General features: G+C 27.9%; 1 protein-coding gene across 16 annotated transcripts in view; it reads right to left on the bottom strand.

The window, feature by feature from the left end:
- LOC126900317 (voltage-dependent calcium channel type A subunit alpha-1) overlaps positions 1 to 7,980 on the bottom strand; it is a 126,445-nt gene that overhangs the window by 50,392 nt on the left and 68,073 nt on the right. The window contains exon 1 of one of the 16 annotated variants that reach the window (XM_050675960.1): positions 1,046 to 1,604. The exons of the other annotated variants lie outside the window; for them this stretch is intronic. The gene's annotated coding sequence lies outside the window, so the exon portion shown is untranslated. Of the gene's footprint in view, positions 1 to 1,045; positions 1,605 to 7,980 lie in introns of those variants that run through there. 16 annotated transcript variants of the gene reach the window in all.

Here is a 7,980-nt window from a genome sequence, read left to right as displayed (position 1 = left end):
CATTATCTAACGGCCAAGGTCATCTGCTAGGATGGTTACACCCCCTCATCCAACACAGTTAACTTGCCGATCTCAACATAACCCCTTTCTTTGAGAATAATTATTTATGTTTGTCACATCAATTTTTACTTAGTACATTAAGCAAAATTTAGATTATTGTACAAAATCCATTTTTTAATGAAACAGTATTATTTAATAGTTTAATACAATGTTTAAAATGAAAAATAATGGATACTTATTGCACTATTTATATGTAAAATAAATATAGAATGGGACACACTATAAAAATTAATTTAACATGATTACAGAATATGTTTATGTACTTCTTAATTAAATAATTAAATACTTTAAATGATTGGGAGAAAACGATCAAAATGATCTAATATTTGATAAAATAAATAATAATTTCATAATTAAGATATGTTTCACCAGGAAAATAATTTGTCTTTGAAAAATTTCAGACATTAAAATAACGATTGCTTTTATAGGGAAAACTAAAAAATTCCATAGCAGTGTCTATGCGATGCTCGGTCATCACCCCCACTAGGTCGTAGTTGTCGCAATATTCATCGTTTTACATATTAATTTCGTTATAAAGGCGTGTCGCCCACAATTATTGGCCACTAACACGACAAAATCAAATGGCAACAAAACAAAAATCATAATAATATTACTTTTAACTTAATTGAGAAAATGATCTTATAAGGATCATAAACGTTTAAGGGGTTTTCGTTAATGTTAGAGCAAAACAATTATGCTTGCGCAATGTAGTCATTCGATCAATCCCGGATAATTTTCTTTGCGATTATAATGTGGGCGGGACGGAAATGACTCAGTGATAACAGATTAGGGAATATGATAAAAGACATTATTTTCAAACAAAAATTACATATTATATTAAAATTTAAATCCACTCTGTTGCAATGCAAACTTTTAATAAGGAACGTCATTCTAATGGAGAATTATATAGTTTAAAAACTATGACGTTGGACATAATCAAAATTAAAGTTAAGTTAAGTTGCTGTAGTTGAGGCAAATTACCGACCTTTGCTAGGAGTCCTTCGAGATCATTTGATTCTTCATTCATCTTATCGGCTTATCGTTGCCATTGGCTTCTAGAAGACCCGTTGTCGTACGGGTGGAACCGAGGACAGTACTATATTTAAGTAGCCATCATGTATAACGGACGGTATGGAAGTAGCCAGTAGCACCGTCTTGTGTATGGTCAACACATAAAAAAGTAGTTGTTAAATCGGATGTTTCACCACGCTAGTTTCCGCGAATTAGGGCGGCAACAGAGGTGGCGCACGCACTGATCTTGGTTACGGCAATTATAACGAATTAACCCAATGACTTACCCCACACGTTTCTTTATCTCAAGTGCACGCCGCACTAAAAAACATGCATACGGACATTCACGCGCACATATTCGACCGAAAAAATTTCACGAAAAATCAATATTATTCTATTTACACGACATTTATTAATCATAAAAGTAACAAATAAAAATTTTAAACGATTTTCCCTATTTGTGCCGCGTGCGCGCGTAACACCGTCACAACGCACTCGGATCGGACTGCTGTGTGCGCGCTACTACTGTGGTGGCGGCGGCGGCTCCTCCAGGACGCCTCGCATACCCCTACTGACTCACCTCACACCCCCTTGTCTTTCCCCTTAAACACCACGCATAAACCCCCTCGCATCATTCCGCCACAGCCACCAGGCCGACGGCCCCTGCCGCTAACAACGCCGCGTCGATAAGTTGCTACGTTGCCGTTTCGTCCTCGTGCACAATACAATATATACTGTACGCGTACATAACGTCGCTGTTGCCACCACCGTGATATCTTCTCTTTTACTCTTACACCGCAGTTCTTGTCTACTTTACTTCTCCTGCATACTTCCTTTGTCATAAAGTTTTCTATTATTTTTGTCGACAGCCGTCGTACCCCCCCAGTTCTGTTCAAACACCTTTATCACCTTACGACACATGGCTGACAATTGTTTTTTCTGTGCTACTTACCCACCACCGTCGGCATAAACGCACGCGTACTTCACCATACTTTTTAAGCATTACGATTGTCATTATGATATCTGAGCTGGTTATATATATATATATATATATAGGTGATTTTCAATAAATAATATAAGTATGAACAAAAGTGAATAATTCACTAAAAACCTCTAAAAAATTAAAACAGAATATTATGATTTTTTATCAATGTTAAATAGGTATTGGTATTGGTTTAGATTTTTTAGTCTATGATTACGAGTCTTTTTACACATAAATTTCAAGTGATAGCAAATCATAATTTTTCGGCTCTGTAAAAATATTCATATGTAAATATAAATATAGATTTAATATTTATCCTAATAAAAACTAAAAAGTTTAAATAAAAAATTATTTGGAACAATTTTTTTTTAATTATTGAAACTATACGAGTTAACTTGACTTAAAAAAAACAATTACGGTGAATTTTTAAACTTAATAAAAACATTTCATCATTTCAGAATAAATAGGTGCTAGGCAATTTTTTTGAAAAATTATCTTGTTTCTAAAAATACATTAATAAGTAATTATTTATCTTTTAAACTCTATATATAGAGTTTTCAGTAAACTATTTATATAAAATACCCTATTGCGAGTAAATTTATAAAAAAAATATTATTTCCATTAATTACATAATAATTTTATTTTTAAAAACGGTCTTCTGAAAAACTGTTAATTTTATTTTATTTTTAACCTTTTCATGTTAGGCGACTGATTTGTTTATAAAAAAAACATATTTTTTATTATGTAATCAGTTTTTATTATATATTTCATTTATTATTCATGTAGACAAAATACAAAATCGATTTTTAGTACTTATTAATTTTAACTCATTATAAAGTGTTTCATATAAGACTTCTATTTCAATCAAATATTTCATAAAATCCAACAAAAATTTGGATATATTTGAATATTTAAAATGTAAATTTATTACTTTGAGTGATTAATCTATATAAAAATGGGTTGTTTAATTTATATGTTAAAAAATTAATTATTTTTCCATCTTATTAAAATAAAATAATTAATGTAAGTTAAAGAAATATGTCATCTTTCAAAAAATAATTAAAATGGATGTACAAAAATTTTCGATAAAGTAGTAGTTAAGCCTTTTTTGACGCATGTATTATAAAATCATTAGATTTTTATTAACAATACACTATTTCTTAAGTACTCTATTGTTTATTCATTAATTTAAAAATACTAAATAAATGATTATCAATAGAGATGACAAAAAGGATATAATAGTAATTCAAACAGGAAAAGTCACGTCGCTATGAGTAGAACATTTCTTGGTATTTAACAATAAAATGTTTTCTGTAATTGAATTTAATTAAAAACGCCCTCTTTTATCAATTGCAAAATATATAAAGAATCTATAAAAAACAGATGTTCGACTAAATAAAATTGGAGTTAATATAATCGAAACACGCATTGACATCACGTTTAACGTATAATTAGTTCAAATCACATAGTATGTTGAAGATATGATGATTGGTTTTCAGCTAAAATCACATACCATACAACGTATGTTATGTGTATTAGTTTAACGTCTTCTTTGCCAACTGAAAATTCAATTTATAACCCAACCCACCCAATATAAGCGAGTAAATCATAAGATTTACACTTAATCATAGATAATTATACATTTTTATTCTGGCGACATTATCCGATAAAGTTAATGCGCCAATACGTTTGAATAAATTCAATTCTAATGAAAATAAAACTTTACTAATTTTAATATTACACTTTCTAAATTATATCGATGATGATTACTTTTTGTTATACAATGTACACAGCATAAATCTAATAATTACATTTTATATTAATGGCAAAAGTTTATACAATAGAAAGTTAGAATGTATTTTATTATAGGTAACATCACATAGAACCTGCTATTTATGGGTTAACTTCATAATTATGTTTCAATGAAAAATTGAATTCATTAGTCTAGACGTACACTCAATTTAATAATTACAATATAATAAAAACTTTGAGTGCGGTATCGCATATTATGGTTTTGGTTAGTTTACTCCGCAACAGTTTTATACCCTTTAGTGAACAAGTGGCTCGTATATGTACACGGCCGCAGTCGTTTGAAAAACTATTGATCATCTTCGACACTATTACATGTTAAAACTCTAATATAACTCTAATAATTAAAACTCTAATAATCCAATAAATTCTAATTATACATATGTAATTACATTTTATTAAGTCTGGAAGGTCATATTTAATTAATATTACTATTATTAATAAAAATATGCCTGGAATTATATGCATTTACACATTTTGTTTAAGCCGGTTTGAAGTTCGAGCAAATTTATCATTGGGTAATATAGTAACGCAGACATATTATTCGTTATAGGGGCATACTTCCCCCTTAATCCCCCCAATACTACAGCCACGGTAACAACAACAAAAAGACAAATAATATCCATATGCCATGATTTTACAGTAAATTATTTTATAATTTTTGAAGCACGAGGTACGAGTTTGTATTTTTATGGAACTATGCTGTAAAATGAATGAATAGTTAATGAGACTAGTATTGACCGGTCCGAACAATATAACTGTCTAATCATTTGCTTAATGTTATAAGTTACTAGAGTAGTATCGTTAGTGTGTCTATGGCATTTCGACTGCCCCTACGCCATTGGAAAAGCTTATGCCTGTATTCGTATCGAATATTTTAAAAATGCATACGAAACAGTATAATTTATTGACGTAAAACACACAAAGTATTAAATATAGTATAGTACCCTCAATCGACCGACACACAGTCGACGTTCCAATAATATTATGTAATAGCCCACAGGTTGTAAATATATAATTACGAGAGAAATTTATAGTACGTTATTCAATAGTCTGTTAGCCAGCAAATATATATATATATATACACCCTGTACATTATATACCCTTAACTCAAATTAAAAGTTTTGTTTTCAATAAGGTTTGTGACATCGAATAACTGTCCTTGTATAATAACAACAGTAGTATATTTTGATTACTCCCGTGAAACATCTAAAATTAATAAGTAAATTATAGTTTTATGATTCTAGCTATAATAGTATTTTTAGAATAACGACAAATCAATCAAATATTTTATACCGTAAGTTTAATATTTAATTCCAAAAATTGATTTGCAATGTGTAATGGGTACGCGATATTTTATAGCAACACATCGTTATGCTGGCTAATCTAAATTTTAATGATTTCATCAATTCTATTAGTTAAAAGTTTATTATTCACTTAAGTGATCTGTTGCTAAGATCGATTGCACAATTTAGGGGAACGGCGAAACACACGAAAAAAAATTAATAAAACATTCTAATAGAAAGAAAAATAAATAAATTTCTTTAATTAGTAGAAATATCTAAATTAAATCTTACAAAATAAATATTTTATTTATATACAGTAAGCAAAATTTTCCTATAATTATTTTATATATTTTCCATTAATATATAGGCCATTAGTCAAATCGTCTCTTTAATTTTTTTATTTCCATAAACAGTAAAAGTTTTGTTTTTGTAGACCTTAATTTTTGTTTAATAAATAGAGTTTTGGTTATATTTTGCAATTAATAATTATTTTTGAATTGAAAATATTTATAATGATTAAGTATAGTAAAGGTATTAAGCAATTCAACATTTCAAATTCATATTCAACCCTAGAGATGGATCGGTATTTTTATCAATATTTTTGGTAATCACTATATAAATTTCATCTGGGGATTTCCATTTTTTTACCACTGGTGATAGCAGTTTTCATTACCGGATATCCTTTTACTATTTTTAAATACATTTATAATATTAAAATTAATTAACTATCATTAATTATTTTAAATAATCTACAATTTTATATAGGAGGGAAGGTGCTCTAATCTCCCTCTAATTATTTTTTTAATTTACTTAAAATGGTAGTTAAATAACTGGATACCGAATAGAATATTATCAATAAGTTAGACGACAGTGAAATAAATGAAAAACTAATAAACATAAGCAAAAACACAATTAAATCAATTTTATAATATAGTAGTTCTAATATAAAAGTTATTTAAAATATTTCCCTAATATTAACATAAATTACATAAATCCTTAAAATTCAATACAAATATTGACTTTAATATAGAAATTTAACAAAAATGTTTGGCTATTTGTACATTTAAAGCTACAATAGTATTTTTAGTGTAATTAGTAACTCTAGAGATGTTTCGTTAAATGTTGAAAATGCAATCATTCTTCATTATGTCACATTACATTTTATGGTAAAGAGAAATTTTTTTTTAATGATTATATTTTTGTATGTATCTAAGGCTTTGCTAATATACTTTCAGACAAATGTTCATTTTAGTTAGTTAAATGTACTTCGCACCGATTGGCGTTCTAGAAAATTGAATTCAAATAAATATTTACAAATGCTTCACGCTGTTTTTCCAAAAAAACTTTTTCGCGTTAAAAGAGAAAAACGACATTTGGCTTTCTAGAAAAATTCAATTTATTGTTTTATTACTTTAACTTCCTAATTCGACTGTTATAAAATTTATCATATTATCAAACTTTTGAGCCTTTTAAAATTATATTATCAAGAAGCCATTTTATACATAAACAGTATTTCCTCTATAGTTTCTCTGTAAGTTTCAACTTTATTAATAAAAACCGTGCGATTCTGGTGTACGAGGATGTATGTAGGACAACTTTAATGATTAATAATACTCGACCTCATCGTTTTGAACACTTTCAACGAGCACAATATGCATAGATACAAGTATGGTCGTTGTAAAATGTTTATGTGTTTATCTTGCTATGTTCTGTGCAGCAATTTTATCAACCTAATTATTCAACTAATTATAATTAAAAATAAAACAATAGTATGTTTCATCGTAAATCGTTATTGACAAATAAAATATTATTTTCCTAATTAATAAATTTCTAAGGTTAGTACAAAGTTCCATAACTCAAATCATATTTTCACCTATATTTATATAGGATTTATATAGAGAACCCCAGTGACAGAAATCTGATACTTATTGGAGTATAATCCGCAATGCGATTTATGGTCGCTCAGCTGGGATTTGTTTGTTACTCTGTTGAATAAGCACAGAATGGCGTCAATGTACAATTCGCGTAAGGTTACACTGCTATAAATTATGGAGTATTTTAGTCAGTATACTTCTTACAACTAATAATTGCTCACTGTAATAACCTTGTAAAACCAAGTGTTAAATAGTACAATATCATACAACGCTTACATACAAACACAGATTGTGTTTATAATTTAAGACCTTTCTTATTAATTATAAAATTATTACTAAGCATTACGGTGATAAGCATTTGTTTTAAAAGGTGTTGCTTCTCGAGTAATTCATAAATACGCAGAATATATTAAATAGTTTTCTTTTCTATTCCAAATTTTAATTAAAAGAACTCATTTAATTAAGACTTAACAATATATTAAAAACATGAAAAAATTAAGCTTTAAATTAATGACACGTACATTTACGTCAACTTTTATAGGCATGATGTGTTCATTAATGATTATTTCGTTGAAATTTTCTTTTGAATTCTTGAACTTAGATAAATTAGTTTACACCTTAAATTAATGAATTCAAACACGAAAAATACTATAAATAAAAGACTACCGTTATATTATGAACACTATGCACTTTGTATTAGTACTAATTATACATATGTAAATTAAATAAATAAAATTATCAAACAATGAAGTTAAAAACAAGACATACGTATATAACATCTTATGTTATATACGTATGTATATAACATAACTATAATATCTTATCTTAATCTTATGTACTCTAATAGCTCATATTCAATCAATTTAGACGTTTATATTTAGTATAAATTAAATGTAGCATCTTTTTACAATATCTTCTTAAAATAGAATGAGTACCTATCAGGCACTGTTGTATAAAA

Source organism: Daktulosphaira vitifoliae, unplaced genomic scaffold, assembly GCF_025091365.1.
Source record: "Daktulosphaira vitifoliae isolate Bord-2020 unplaced genomic scaffold, ASM2509136v1 Scaffold_3, whole genome shotgun sequence".
Classification (NCBI taxonomy): Eukaryota; Metazoa; Arthropoda; class Insecta; order Hemiptera; family Phylloxeridae; genus Daktulosphaira; species Daktulosphaira vitifoliae.
The sequence above is the reverse complement of the archived record's forward strand: the minus strand, read 5'-3'. Positions and strand labels throughout refer to the sequence as shown.